The sequence below is a fragment of the Arachis hypogaea genome, chromosome 20 (assembly GCF_003086295.3).
Source record: "Arachis hypogaea cultivar Tifrunner chromosome 20, arahy.Tifrunner.gnm2.J5K5, whole genome shotgun sequence".
Taxonomy (NCBI): domain Eukaryota; kingdom Viridiplantae; phylum Streptophyta; class Magnoliopsida; order Fabales; family Fabaceae; genus Arachis; species Arachis hypogaea.
In genome coordinates, this window is record NC_092055.1 from 78,467,480 (window position 1) to 78,481,864 (window position 14,385).

Below are 14,385 nucleotides of genomic sequence, written 5' to 3' on the forward strand. Positions count from 1 at the left end.
TTACTCTTTGTGGCCTCTTCTTCTAAAGGAATTTTGATGTTGTCTTCACATGCCTCTGGTGGTTTAGGTTCCTCCAGCTTTTCCTTGAGCTGTGACAGCTGCTTGTTTCCTTGTCCATCAACCAAGGGAATCTCCAGATGGGCTTGTTGTTCTTCAGTACTTATCTCTTACTTTAGTATCTCACTGTGATCCTTCCTTGGTTCCTTGTTCTCTTGATCTGTTTCTTGTGAGTGTTTGAAAACAGTGAAGGCGAGCTGTTCATCATGGATCCTCAAAATTAGATCCCCTCGCTCCACATCTATGAGTGCTCTGGCTGTAGCTAGGAATGGTCTTCCCAATATGATTGGGTGAGTGCAACTCTCTTCCATGTCCAATATGACAAAGTCTGCTGGGAGGAAGTATTTCCCAACCTTTACCAACACATTTTCCACCACTCCTATTGCTTGTTTTTGAGTTTTGTCAGCCAGCCTGATGACTACATCTGTGGGCATTATCTCATTGATCTGCAGCCTCTTCACAAGGGACAAGGACATTAAGTTGATGCTTGCTCCCAAATCGCAGAGTGCTCTATCAAACATTGTTTCTCCTATGGCACATGGTATGTGAAAACTCCCTGTGTCCTTTCTTTTTGTAGGCAACTCTGGTTGAATGAGGGCGCTGCACTCCTTGTTCATCACTATAGTTTGCCCTCCCTTGAGTGAGCTTTTCCTGGGAAGCAGTTCCTTCATATACTTGATGTATGCAGGCATTTGTTGGATGGTCTTGATGAATGGTATGTTTACATGCAGAGATGAAAACAAGTCAAGAAATCTTGAGTATATTCTCTTCTCCACATCACCATTGAGTAGTTAAGGAAAGGGTGCATAGAGTCTCAACAGCTCCTGTTGTGAGATTTTTTGTTCTTGGTGATCTTTTTTCTTCTCCTCTGCTGAGGTATCTCCAGGTTGTTCTGACGGCTTGTTTGGCTTGTCCTCAGTCTCCTTATCACTTATAGTGACCATCTTGTAATCTTCCCATCTTACTTTCTTTGTTTCTCCACTCGGATTTTTCTCTGTGTCACTTGGGAATCCATCTGTAGGTTTGGGAATCTACTCAGAGAGATACCCTACTTGAGATTCCAACCTCTTGATGGTGTCTCCCTGGTTCTTAAAATTTGCTCACACTTCCTCCTTGAACGCCTTGTTGTCTTGAATCTCTTTGCCTATGCCTTCAAGTAGATTCTCAATCCTTGAGAGTCTGTCATCAAATGATGGTGGATTGGGATTAGAGGTGGAAGGATGAGGGGTGTTATTTTGGTTTTGATATGGATTTGGAGAGGTGTTGTTATGGTGGTGTTGATATGTTCTCTGTGTGAATTGTTGGTGAGCTGCATTGTTGTTGGGGTTGTGACGTCTCTGATCTTGGCCTTGATCTTGTTGATTCCCTCACCCAAAGTTTGGGTGATTCCTCCATCCAGGGTTGTAGGTCTTGGAGTATGGATCATGGTTTTTCCTAGATGAATTCCCAATGTAGTTGGCTTGCTCCTGACTACCCTCTGCTTCTTCATTCACACCTTCTTGGGTTGCTGATGAAGTGGTGATTACTGCTACTTGGTTCCTCTCTATCTTTTTGGTGAGGTCAGCCAGCGGCTTGGTAATGAGCTTATTTTGGGCCAGCAGAGCATCTACATTGTTTAGCTCCATCACTCCTCTAGTGTTCCCTCTTTCAGAAGCATAGAAATATTCATTTTTTGCTACAGTTTCAATGACATCTATGGCCTCCTCAATGGTCTTCTTCTTGTTCAGAGATCCCCCGGATGAGTGGTCTACTGCTTTCTTTGATTCATAAGAAAGGCCTTCATAGAAAATGTGTAAATGCACCCATTCATTGAACATATCTGGTGGACACCTCCTTGTCAGGTCCTTAAACCTCTCCCATGCTTCATATAGAGTCTCACTATCTTGTTGCTTGAAAGTTTGGACCTCAGCTCTCAGCCTGTTGATTCTTTGGGGAGGATAGAATCTGGCTAAAAATTTGTTCACCACATCTTCCCAAGTTGTCAAACTCTCCTTCGGAAAGGACTCCAGCCACTTGGCTGCCTTATCCTTGAGTGAGAATGGAAATAAGAGCAGTCTATAGGCGTCAGGATGAACACCATTAGACTTCACTGTGTCACATATCCTCAGGAAGGTGCTTAGATGTTGATTAGGGTCTTCTTGGATGCCTCCTCCAAATGAACAGTTGTTCTGAACAAGGGTGATGAGCTGTGGTTTTAGTTCAAAATTGTTGTCGTGGATGGTTGGCTTTTGAATGCTACTTCCACAGTTTCCTGGGTTTGGATTGATGTAAGAGCCTAAAACTCTTCTATCCTCCCTATGGTTGTGAGCCTCTTCTTCATGATGGTCTTCCATATTTTCTTCCATGTTTGGTTCAAAGTATTCCTCCTCTTCCTCAGCACCAACTACTCTTTTTCCTCTTGCTTCCCTCCTTAATCTAAGGAAGGTCCTCTCTGGTTCAGAATCAAAGGAAGTTGAAGCCCCGCTTCTTCTCCCTGTTATACAACCAATAAAGCACAAGCAAGGAAAATAGATGCAGAACGTATTTCTGTTAGAATTACTGTTAGTGTGAGTGATGCAATATATTGAACAGTTAGTGGGTTAGTGAACTGAATTGTAAATAACTAAAAAAAAACGAAAAAGTAGGGGGAAGGGAAGAAATCAACTAAAGCTAAAAGTAAATTACTCAAACAGACAATTAAATCAAACAAACTAAAAATGCTCAATCTAGTTATCCTCCAATTTAATCATTGTTGATTCAAAATCAATCCCCGGCAACGACGCCATAAACTTGATACGCGGAAAATTTGTCTCGCAACAAATTTCCTTCGGCAAGTGTACCGAATTTGTCGTCAAGTAAAAACTCACAATAGAGTGAGGTCAAATCCACAAAGATTGATTGATCAAGCAACTTTAATTAAAGGAATGTTCTAGTTGAGCGAACCAGAATTTGAGTTGGGAATTGCAGAAAATTAAATGGCGGGAAAGTAAATAGTGGAAACAGAAAATGCTGGAAATAAAGAGCTGAATGTAAATGGCGGAAAGTAAATTGCAGAATCTTAAATGGGGATGCGGCAATTGCTCATAAGAGTAAATGGTAGAAATTAAAGAGAATGGATAAGATCAGAAATGGGGAGTTCATTGGGCTCAGGAGATGTTGCATTCTCCGGATCAAGTTCATTTTCTTCTCTTCCTCAATCAATGCATTCATTGATCTCTTTGGCAATCTTAAGTGATCGAATTATAATTCCTTGTAATTCAATCTCTCAAATATTGATCAATAGACAATTCCTTGGTCAATTGCTCATGAGAAGAGATGAAGTATGGTTACTGATTATACCACATGCATTTCCCAAATCAAGTGTTGGAAGGATTATAGTCACATATCCATCCACACCCAATTCGGTCCACCATGAGAAAGCATTTCTAGCATGATCCCATCATTCCTCTTTCAAGGTTCAGAAGAGATCCAAGTATGAATAGCTTCTTTTCCAAGATAACTACCCAATTGGATGAAGATCGAAAGCTTTCTAGTAAAATCAAGAGAAAAGATAGAACAAGGAGAATGAAAACTAAAATTGATCCATCAAATTACAACAGAGCTCCCTAACCCAATAAAAGGGGTTTAGTTGTTTATAGCTCTGGAAAATGAAAACAAAGATGGAGAATATATGCTGAAAGTAAACTAGAAGTGCAGATAAAGTAAAATACAGAGAGTAGTTCTAGGCCAAAGGCTCCCTAATGTTTCCAGCTCTCCAAACTAATTCAAAGCTACTCCTATATATACTACTCTTCTGATCTTCTAATTGGCTCTTCAAGTCTTGGGTATGGGCCTTTGGATCCTGAGTTTGAAGCAGTTATCTTCATCATTGGGCTTAGCCTTGCTTGCAGAGAGAAAGTGTGAAGTAGGCAGGGACTTTTAGCTCAGGACGTTAGTGGTGTTAACGTTAAGTGAAAGTGTACGTTCGAGAACGTTAGTGACAATCACCTTTTTCACTAACGTTGCTCACCCAAGTATGAACCACGTTAACCTCAATGTTAGTGGCACAAATGTTACCACTAACGTTGCCTCTTGGTCCTTCGCACACGTTATTGAGACTTACCTTTCCCAATAACGTTGATAAACCTCCCCCTTCCCTACGTTAGAGTCCACGTTAACTTAGTTAACGTGGCTCTTAACGTAAGCTTGCCAATCCTTCGAGAACGTTAGTGACACTTACCTTTGTCACTAACGTTCCAATGTGCCCCTCTTTCTCACGTTAGAGTCCACGTTAACTAAGTTAACGTGGCTTCTAACGTAGTCATGCTAGCCATCCCCAACGTCAGTGACAAAGGTGAGTGTCACTAACGTTGGCAACCAATTGCTCTCTCCTCGTTAGCTTCCACGTTAACTAAGTTAACGTGGGAGTTAACGTGGCTTATGGAAGCTTGGCCAACGTTAGTGACAAAGGTGAATGTCACTAACGTTGGCTTCCCTTTTGCTTCTTAAAGTTAGAAGCCACGTTAACTAAGTTAACGTGGCAACTAACGTGGCCAATTATGAGCTTGGTCCAACGTTAGTGACAAAGGGGAGTGTCACTAACGTTGGCCTTATTGTCTTCTTCCACGTTAGAGTTCACGTTAACTAAGTTAACGTGACTCTTAACGTGGGCTATGATGGCTTCGAGGGCGTTATTGGCGATTACTTTTCTCATTAACTTTGAAAGTTAGCTCCTATTCCACATTAGAGGTCACGTTAGTTAGATTAACGTGGCTGCTAACGTGGTTCTTCCTTGCTTCTTTTGTCCTGAAATCAAGCAATAAAGTGCATCAAAATTCTAATCCAAGTCATGGGAAATGCAACGTCCAATTTGTCATTAAATTCATGCAAAATCCTCATGAAATCATGTAAAGTACACAATGTATGCTTGAATCAAGATGTAAGTGAATATCTACCCAAAAAGAGCTTATTTTCTAAGAAAATGCATGAATCTACCCTAAAAATAGTAAAGAAAAGGTCAGTAAAACTGGCCAAAATGTCCTAGCATCACCCGCTCATCTAGTTGAAACGAAATCTTCATTGATATTTTTGAAATATATTATATATTCTCTTCTTTTTATCCTATTTTGTTTTTAGTTGCTTGGGGACAAGCAACAATTTAAGTTTGGTGTTGTGATGGGTGGATAATTTATACCCTTTTTGGCATTGTTTTTAGGTAGTTTTTAGTATATTTTTGTTACTTTTTATTATATTTCTATTAGTTTTTATGAAAAAATCACATTTCTGGACTTTACTATGAGTTTGTGTGTTTTTCTATAATTTCAGATATTTTCTGGCTGAAATTGAGGGACCTGAGCAAAAACCTAATTCAGAGGCCGAGAAAGGACTGCAGATGCTGTTGGATTCTGACCCTCCTGCACTCAAAGTGAATTTTCTAGAGCTACAGAAGCCTAATTGGCGCGATCACAATTGCGTTGGAAACTAGACATCTTGGGATTTCAAGCAATATATAATAGTCCATACTTTGCTCGAGATTTGATGGCCCAAACTGGCGTTGAAAGCCAGCCAAAAACTTTCTAGCGTAAAACACCAGAACTGGCATAATTCTTGGCGTTAAATGCCCATTTTGGCACCCAGGGTGGCGTTTAACTCCAACATGAGGCATATGCACGTGAAAGCCTAAAAGCTCAGCCCAAACACTCACCAAGTGGGTCCCAGAAGTGGATTTCTGCACTATTTGCACTTAGTTACTCATTTTCTGTAAACCTAAGGTACTAGTTTAGTATAAAAACTACTTTTAGAGATTCATTTTGAACTCATGACATTTTACATCTCATGTTGTATTTTCTACGGCATGAGTCTCTAAACCCCATAGGTGGGGGTGAGGAGCTCTGCTGTCTCTCAATGGGATTAATGCAATCACTATTATTTTCTATTCAATCACGCTTGATTCTGTTCTAAGATACTTACTCGTAGTTCAATATTGCGAATATGATGATCCGTGACACTCATCATCATTCTCAAACTTATGAACGCATGCCTGACAGCCACTCCCGTTATACCTGAGTTCAACATAGTCATTGGGCGACAGCTTGAGTGCGTATCTCTTGGGTCTCTAATCCACGGACCGAGTCCGTGGGATTAGAACCTTCGTGGTAGAGGCTTGAACTAATTGGCAGCATTCTTGAGATCTGGAAAGTCTAAACCTTGTCTGTGGTATTCCGAGTAGGATCTGGAAAGGGATGACTGTGACGAGCTTCAAACTCACAAATATTGGGCGCAGTGACAGTGTGCAAAAGGATAGAGAGATCCTATTCCGACGCTAGTGAGGACCGGTAGATAATTACCGTGTGGTAGCTGTACTTGGTATTTTTCATCCGAGACCAGAAATTCGACAGTTGATTAGCCGTGCAGAAATCGTACCTGGTATTTTTCATCCAAGAGGATCATACAGCTTGCCATGGAAGGAAGCCATGCGTGGTTGGAAAAGAAGACAGTAGAAAAGCAGAGATTCAGATGACAGAGCATCTCCGGAACCTCAACCTGTTCCTCATTACTAATCACAAGTACCATTTATTTCATGTTATTTACTTTTCATAAACAAAAATCGTTTTTATCATTAATCTCCTAACTAAGATTTATAAGATAACCATAGCTTGCTTCAAGCCGACAATCTCCGTGGGATCGATCCTTACTCACGTAAGGTATTACTTGGACGACCCAGTGCACTTGCTGGTTAGTTGTGCGGAGTTGTGAAAAGTGTAATCATAATTTCGTGCACCAGTTACCTCAACGTTTTTGAAGATTTCTACCATTTTGGGATCGAGTTCCATCTGCTTTCTGGGCTTCCTTGCAAGGTGTGGAAATGGAATAGGGACGGTGTCTCTTTTTGCTTCTGCGTCCCTTGGTGTTCCATTCCTGGGGTGAGCTGCTTCTTCCTCAACCAAGTCTTGCACTTCATCTTCTTCTTCAACCTCCTCCACTTCAATGATGTCCTCAATTGGGGCATGTTCTTGTGAGCTTGGCTCCTCAGAATCCTCTCTTGCAGTGTGGTTTCGGACCTTAAAGTGATGGCATTGATGCCACCTTTGGGGTTGTGTAAGGGTTGAAAAGAAATTCCACTGGAGCTTGAAGGCTGGTTGTTGGAGTTATTTATTGATCCAATCTGTGAGGCAAGAGCTTGTACAGCAGAGGTCAAACCGTTTAAGGTGGAGCTAAGCGTGCTCTCCATGCCCTTTTATCTTTGCTCAATATACTGAAGCAATTCATCATTGGAAGAAGGAGGGTGATAAGTAATATGAGGGGTCTGCTATTGGTTGTTCTGAGATGCTTGGGACTGCCTTAGGTGAGGTGCTTTATAAGGCTAGTTCTGGTTCTGCTGATACTGGTTATTCTCATTGTTGTTATTATTCCACTTCTGATTTCCCTGGTTGTCTTTGCCTCCTCTGTTATGGTTGTCCCTCCAGCCTTGGTTGGAATTATCTCTCCACCCCTGCTTGGAGTGGTCTTACCAACCTTGGTTATAGTTCCTACCTTGGTTATAGTTGCCGCCTTGTTGATAATATCCTTGATTTGGGCGGTCATAGAAATTGTGAGTAGCTGCCAAGGTGTTGTCCTCTTGTTGGAGCTGTGGACACTCATCAGTGTAATGACTATAATCAGCACATATTCCGCATACTCTCTAAGGGACCAGTTGTTGACTATGTTATGGTGAGGGGGGTTGAGATTGTTGTTGGCCCAGATGTATATGCTTCAGCAGGTTAGTCATCTCACACAGACTCTGTGTAAGAGCAGTAGTCTCAATGCTAGAGGAAACCTCTGCAACAGCCTTGGGGTAGTTGTTCCTGTGCTTGTGATTCTGGGTGGACTCAGCCAGGTCGCTGATCAGTTGCCACGCTTCATCTGCGGTCTTGTACTTTTTCAGAGAACCGTTACTAGCACCATCCAATGTAGTCTTATCCTGAGGCTTCATGCCTTGTGTGAAGTAGCTGATCAACACTAGCTTGTCAATCATGTGGTGGGGGCATGTGTCCAGAAGATTCTTGAAGCACTCCCAATACTCATAAAGGGTTTCTGATTCACCTTGGATAATGCTGGAGATCTCCTTCCTCGGTCTATCTGTAACCTCAGCCGGAAAGTATCTTTCCAAGAATTCTCTCCTAAGCGTATCCCAGTTGGTAACAACCGCTTCAGGTTGAGTGTAGTACCACTCCCTCACATTTTCCTCAAGAGAAAATGGGAAGGCGGTTAGCAGAATAGAAGTTTCATCTACACCATGACGCCTAATAGTAGAATAGGCTGTCTGAAAATTTCTAAGGTGCTTTATAGGCTCCTGAGCAGGTAAGCCATGAAACTTAGGTATCAAGTTGATTAGCGCAGTCTTCAGTTTAAAATCTGCAGCCAGATTTGGGTGACGCGTGTGATACAATTGCAGGGTGAATTGGCAATAACCACTTCACCACCCTCAGAGGCCAACCGACGCCGAGCTCGCCTAATACGTGAAGGAGTTCTTTCAATTTTAGGATCAAATGCGGCTAAACTTGGATCAGGCAGTGAATGTGTCATCCAACGAAAGAAACATACAACTCATGGTAATAAAATAAAATAAAATAAAATGCAAATAAACAAATTGATGCGGGCAGAAATTGGCGAATTAAAAATTGTTAAAATATATACGTTGCAAGTATAGTTCTTAATTCGCCAGAAATCCGCCTATCAATTTAGAAAGATGTCACAGAAAATTGAAATTAAAATACTGGGAGTATGAATCCCAGGTCGTCTCCCAATGAGTTGCAGAAAAGTGTGCTATTTTATTAATCAGAGATTTTCAAAAAGGGTTGAATTGAGCAAACAGGAAATTAAATTGGTGAATTTGAATAATGTAAATAAAAGCCTTGACTGGGAATTGATTAGTTGGAATCTTTATTATTGTTGGAATGCTCTCAGGATTAATTGACAATTGAAGGTTGTCCTGTTTAGTTATCCTTCACTAGGTAAAGGAAAATCAAACAAGTTGGAATGCTACGTCCGTTCATAAGTTGCAATCCACTTAATTAAAAGGGATTGGTGTTAGTGATTAGGAGGCAATCCAACCATAAACCCAATTACAATTTTCTTTCAAGCCTTCCAACTCAAGGGTTCCTTTCAATCAATTCCCCATCAAGTTAGGGAACTACTCGCTCATTGTGAATGTAAAATTCATAGCATATAAAAAGGAATTAAAGGAAGACATTGTAAATAAAAATCGAAATAGTCAATTAAAAATAAAGGTGATCCTTGTATTAAATAATCCTAAAAATATTCCAATGGTAAAATTAACAAAGCAAAGAACATGGAAGAGTGAATCCAGGTAAAGAAAACGAACTAGAATGACGAAGTCTTGATGAGGTAATAACTCTTCTCAGTGTTCCAATGCCAAAAAAGTAAGAGAAAATTAAATCCTAAGAACTATGAATGTGTAGAGCGAAAACCTAGAGGAGGAGTAAAACTAGATCTAAAAACTAAAACTATGTAGAATGAATGTTGTCTCTGGTTTCTGCATGTTCTCTGGCACTAGTCTACTGTTCTGGGCCAAAAATTGGGTCAAAATAGGGTCCAAAAATCGCCCCCAGCGATTCTGCAAATTATGCAGATCGCGCATGCCACGTGATCGCGTCACTCATGAGGACGCGTCATTCGCGTTTCGCTTCACCACGCGAGCGCATCGTCCACGCCTCCGCATCGTTCGTGCTTTTTCATTTCGCGCGGTCGCGTCATCCATGCGGCCGCGTCACTGCGATTTGATCTTTTCCGCGCGGTCGCGTCGTCCATGCGGCCGCGTCGCTTCTCGCTGGTCATCTCCTCAATTTCTTGTGTTCCTTCCATTTTTGCTAGCTTCCTTTCCAATCTCCAACTCATTCTTTCCCTATAAAGCCTGAAACGCTTAACACACAGATCACGGCATCGAATGGAATAAAGGAGAAGTAAAATGTATAATTAAAAGTATCTAGGAAGTAGTTTTCACTCATGTAATAATTTCAGGAAGGAAATATAAATGCATGCTATTTTAATGAATAAGTGGGTCAGGATCATGATAAAACGACACAATTAAACACAATATAAACCATAAAATAGTGGTTTATCACAAATTCCAACTAATAAATTAGCACACTATTGCAACTCCCCGGCAACGGCGCCAAAAATTGACGTGGCAGAAATTGGCCGATTAAGAAATTAATATAAGAAATACGTTGCAAGTACAGTTCTTAACCAGCAAAAATCTGCTTATCAATTTAGAAGAGTTATCACAGATTTAAGAATAAAATACTGGGAGTATGAATTCCAGGTCGTCTCCCAACGAGTTGACAAAAGAGTGCAGCTTATTGGTCAGAGGTTTTCCAAGAGGTTTTTGAGTTTGTGAAACAGAAAAATAAATAATTGTAAATAGAAGCAATGGAAATTAACGAGAAAATTTATATAATTCAATTAAAAGCCTTGACCGGGAGAAGATTAATTGGAATTTCTATCCTTGTTGGAATTTTCCAAGTGTAATAATAAAAGGTTGTTGCTCTACTTGGTCATCCATTAATTAATAAGGGAAAGTCAAGTAACTAACTAACCAACTATATTCTCAGGTCTTAATCCTCTCCTAAGGAAGGATTAGAGTTAGAGACTAGAATTGTCAGTCATCAACTTCCAATTAGGATTAACACTTGAGTATTCCAACTCAATGTTTTCCTTTTAATCAACCCCCAATCAAGTTAGGAAACTACTCCATTAACATGAATATAAACTTCACAGAATTAAAAAGGGAATAAAAGGAAGACATGATAAACAATAATTAAAAATTAATTAAAAGTAAAAATGGTTCCTTGCATTAATAAATCCCAAAATGCAACATACTTATCCAACAGGGTTAATGGGCAGTAAAAAGTAAAGGAATAAGAAAACAAACTAGAATAATAGCGAATCCCACGGAGGTAATGACTCTTATCAATATCCAAAGAAAAAGCAATAATCTCTAAAACTATGAATGTGAAGAACCCTAGAGGAAGGATTAATTCTCTCTAAGATTCAAAAACTAAACTAAAATTATACGTAATGAGAATGTGTGTTGAGCCTCTGCTGTTCCCTGGCTCTAGTCTGTGTTTCTGGGCCAAAAACTGGGTCCAAACTCGGCCCGAACTCGCCCCAGCATTTTCTGTGATTTCTGCAGATCGCCCATATCACGCGTACACGTCAGTCACGCGTACGCGTCGCTGGTCATCTTCGTGTGTCACGCGTACGCGTCGCTGGGCAAAACTCCAATACGCGCGCACGCGTGAGCCATGCGTGCGCGTCGCTTCTCGTTGGTTGTCTCCTTTATTTCTTGTGCTACTTCTATTTTTGCAAGCTTTCTTTCCATCCTCTAAGCCATTCCTGCCCTGTAAAGCCTGAAAACACTGAACACACGGATCACGGCATCAAATGATATAAAGGGGAATTTAAATACACAAATTAAGGGCTTAGGAAGCAAGTTTTCAATCATAGAATAAATTTAGGAAGGAATTGCAAAATCATGCAAATAGTATGAATAAGTGAGTAAAGAGTTGATAAAAAACTACTCAAATTAGCACAAGATAAACCATGAAAAAGTGGTTTATCAAACGGTCCCTCTGTTGCGCATCCCCAACTCGAGTAATTCTCAATCATAACCATAATCATAATCATAATCACAATCATACAACACCCACACTGGTGTTTATCCACGGGGAAGAGCTCATCGGGAATTTTCACAGTGTTCGGCCACCCATGCAACATAGGGTCAGCAGAGTATCGAGTCTCAACCTGGAGCACGTGATGGCTAGTCACTGCTTTCATCCAAGGAAACTCGTATCTCAGATAATCATTTCACATTTTCATTCATAAAATTCTATATTTATTCATTCTGAACATATCATCACTCATTATAACCCGGGGCAAGTGGGGTAAAACCACAACCCTTGCATCCACCCGGGGAGCCTCTATACTAACCAACCTGGAGCAAGTGGGGCAAAACCACAACCCTTGCATCTACCCAGGAAGTACGTTCTCATATGCCCAGGAGGAACCAAAGGAGGGGATCCTAACCTCCCACCATCTCGGTGTGGACAATTTTACAATACCAAGAGGAACAAGGAAGGGGATCCTCACCTTCCACCATCTCTCTAAGGTCGCACTTTCAAGAAAGAGGACTCAAGATAAAACAACCATTCACATTCACATTTTCATTTCCAGCCATAAATCACAATTTATCATAGCCATCTGGCTTATAACATAATCAATAACCAGCCATAAATCATTACCAAATACAGTCTTTCGGCTCACGGCATACACGGCACTTCCATCATCACCCTCAGCAACTCATACAATCATCGTTAATCACAATTCATCATTAACTCTCCCCTTACTTCACCCTCAAGCTACCACCCTTCCTAGCCTATTCTTAATTACTAGGCATTCTATCATAATTTAGAACTAAACGGATGAAAATAGAGGCTTAGAAGTTTGAAGTTCGATTTTTAATAAACACAAAAGTCATTGATGCACGAAAATCTGTCTCTCAACAAATTTTTCTCAGCAACTATACCAAATTATCATCAAGTAAAAACTCACATAGAGTGTTGTCGAATCCTACAGGAATTGATTGGTTGAGCAACTTTAATTAGAGGAGTTTTCTAGTTGAACTGAGCAATATTAGGTTGAGAATTGCAGAAAGTAAAATGGCGGAAAATGTAAATAACAAGAAATGTAAATGACGGAAAGTAAATTACAGAAGATAAAGTGCAGAAAGTAAATCGCAGAAACTTAAATGGGAATGGGGAAGATAAACAATAATGGAAAATAGCAAAATTAAAGAGAATGGGAAAGATCAGAAGTGGGGGAGCTCATTGGGCTTAGGAGAAGTTGCATTCTCCGGATCAAGTTCATTCTCATCTCTTCCTCAATCCATGAATTCGTTGATCTCTTGGCAATCTTAGGTGATTGAATCCGAATTCCTTGGCAATTCAATCTCTTTAAGCTTGAATAATTGCCCAATTCCTTTATCTAATTGTTCATGGGAAGAGATGAAGTACGATCACTGATTATACCACATGTTTTTCTAGATCAAAGTATTGGTAGGATTATATGTCCCCATATCCATCCAACCCCAACCCAGTCCAACATGAGAAAGAATTTCTAGCTATAATTCCTCATTCCTCCTCTAAGGTTAAGAGAAAATCCAAGTATGAACAATTTCTCTTCCGAGACAATTGCTCAATTATCTTTTTTTTATTGAGAGAGCCTCTTGAAGAGTGATCTAAAGCCTTCTTTGATTCTTGTGACAATCCTTCATAGAAAATATGTAGCTGTACCCATTCATTGAACATGTAAAGAGGGCACTTTCTTGTTAACTCCTTATATTTTGCCCATTCTTCATAGAGAGTTTCTCCATCTTGTTGCCTAAACGTTTGTACCTTAGCCCTCAACCTGTTAACTCTTTGGGGAGGGTAGAATCTTGCCAAGAACTTATTCACCACCTCGTCCCAAGTTGTCAAACTCTCCCTTGGAAAGGACTCTAGCCACTTTACTGCTTTATCCCTGAGAGAAAAGGGAAACAAAAGCAGTTTATAGGTGTCAGGATAAACACCATTGGCCTTCACAGTATCACATATTCTCAAGAATGTGGTTAGATGTTGGTTGGGGTCTTCCTGGGCACTTCCTCCAAATGAGCAATTGTTTTGAACAAAGTTGATGAGTTGAGGTTTTAACTCAAAGTTGTTGGCATGAATGGTTGGTTTTAGGATGCTACTTCCACAGTTTTCTGGGTTTGGGTTGATATAAGAGCCTAAAACTCTTCTCTGTTGCCCAACATGGTTACCAGCACCTTCTCCAACATGGTTATGAACTTTTTCCTCTATAGTAATGTCTAAATCTTCTTCCACAGCTTCCTCTCCAACTATTCATTTACCTCTTGCTTCTCTCCTTAGTCTAAGAAAGATCCTCTCAGGTTCACTGTCAAAAGAAGTTGAGGCTCCTCCTCTTCTACCTGTCATACATTTAGCAAACAAATAAGCAAATGCAAGTGAAGGATTCACTCATGTTAAGAATTATGGTTAGGATGAGAGGTGCAATTGATCAAACAGTTAGTGGGTTAGTGTGCTGAAATGTAAATAAGCAATGGAAAAACAAATCAAATTGCTGAAACTGAAAGTAAACAAGTTGAATTGAAATAAATCAACAAGGAAAAGAAAATGTTCAATCTAGTTATCCTCCAACAAATCTCTCTCTCAACAAATTTCCTTCAGCAAGTATACCGAATTGTCGTCAAGTAAAAGCTCCCAATAGAGTGAGGTTGAATCCCATAGGGATTGATTGGTTGAGCAACTTTAA

The 14,385-nt window shown here is 40.2% G+C and overlaps 1 non-coding gene across 1 annotated transcript; it reads left to right on the forward strand.

The window, feature by feature from the left end:
* The first annotated feature begins 1,869 nt into the window (after positions 1-1,869).
* LOC112788274 (small nucleolar RNA R71) lies at positions 1,870-1,976 on the forward strand. The gene has a single exon (XR_003195644.1). It is a non-coding gene; the product is annotated as a small nucleolar RNA R71 (small nucleolar RNA).
* The last annotated feature ends 12,409 nt before the right edge of the window (positions 1,977-14,385 follow it).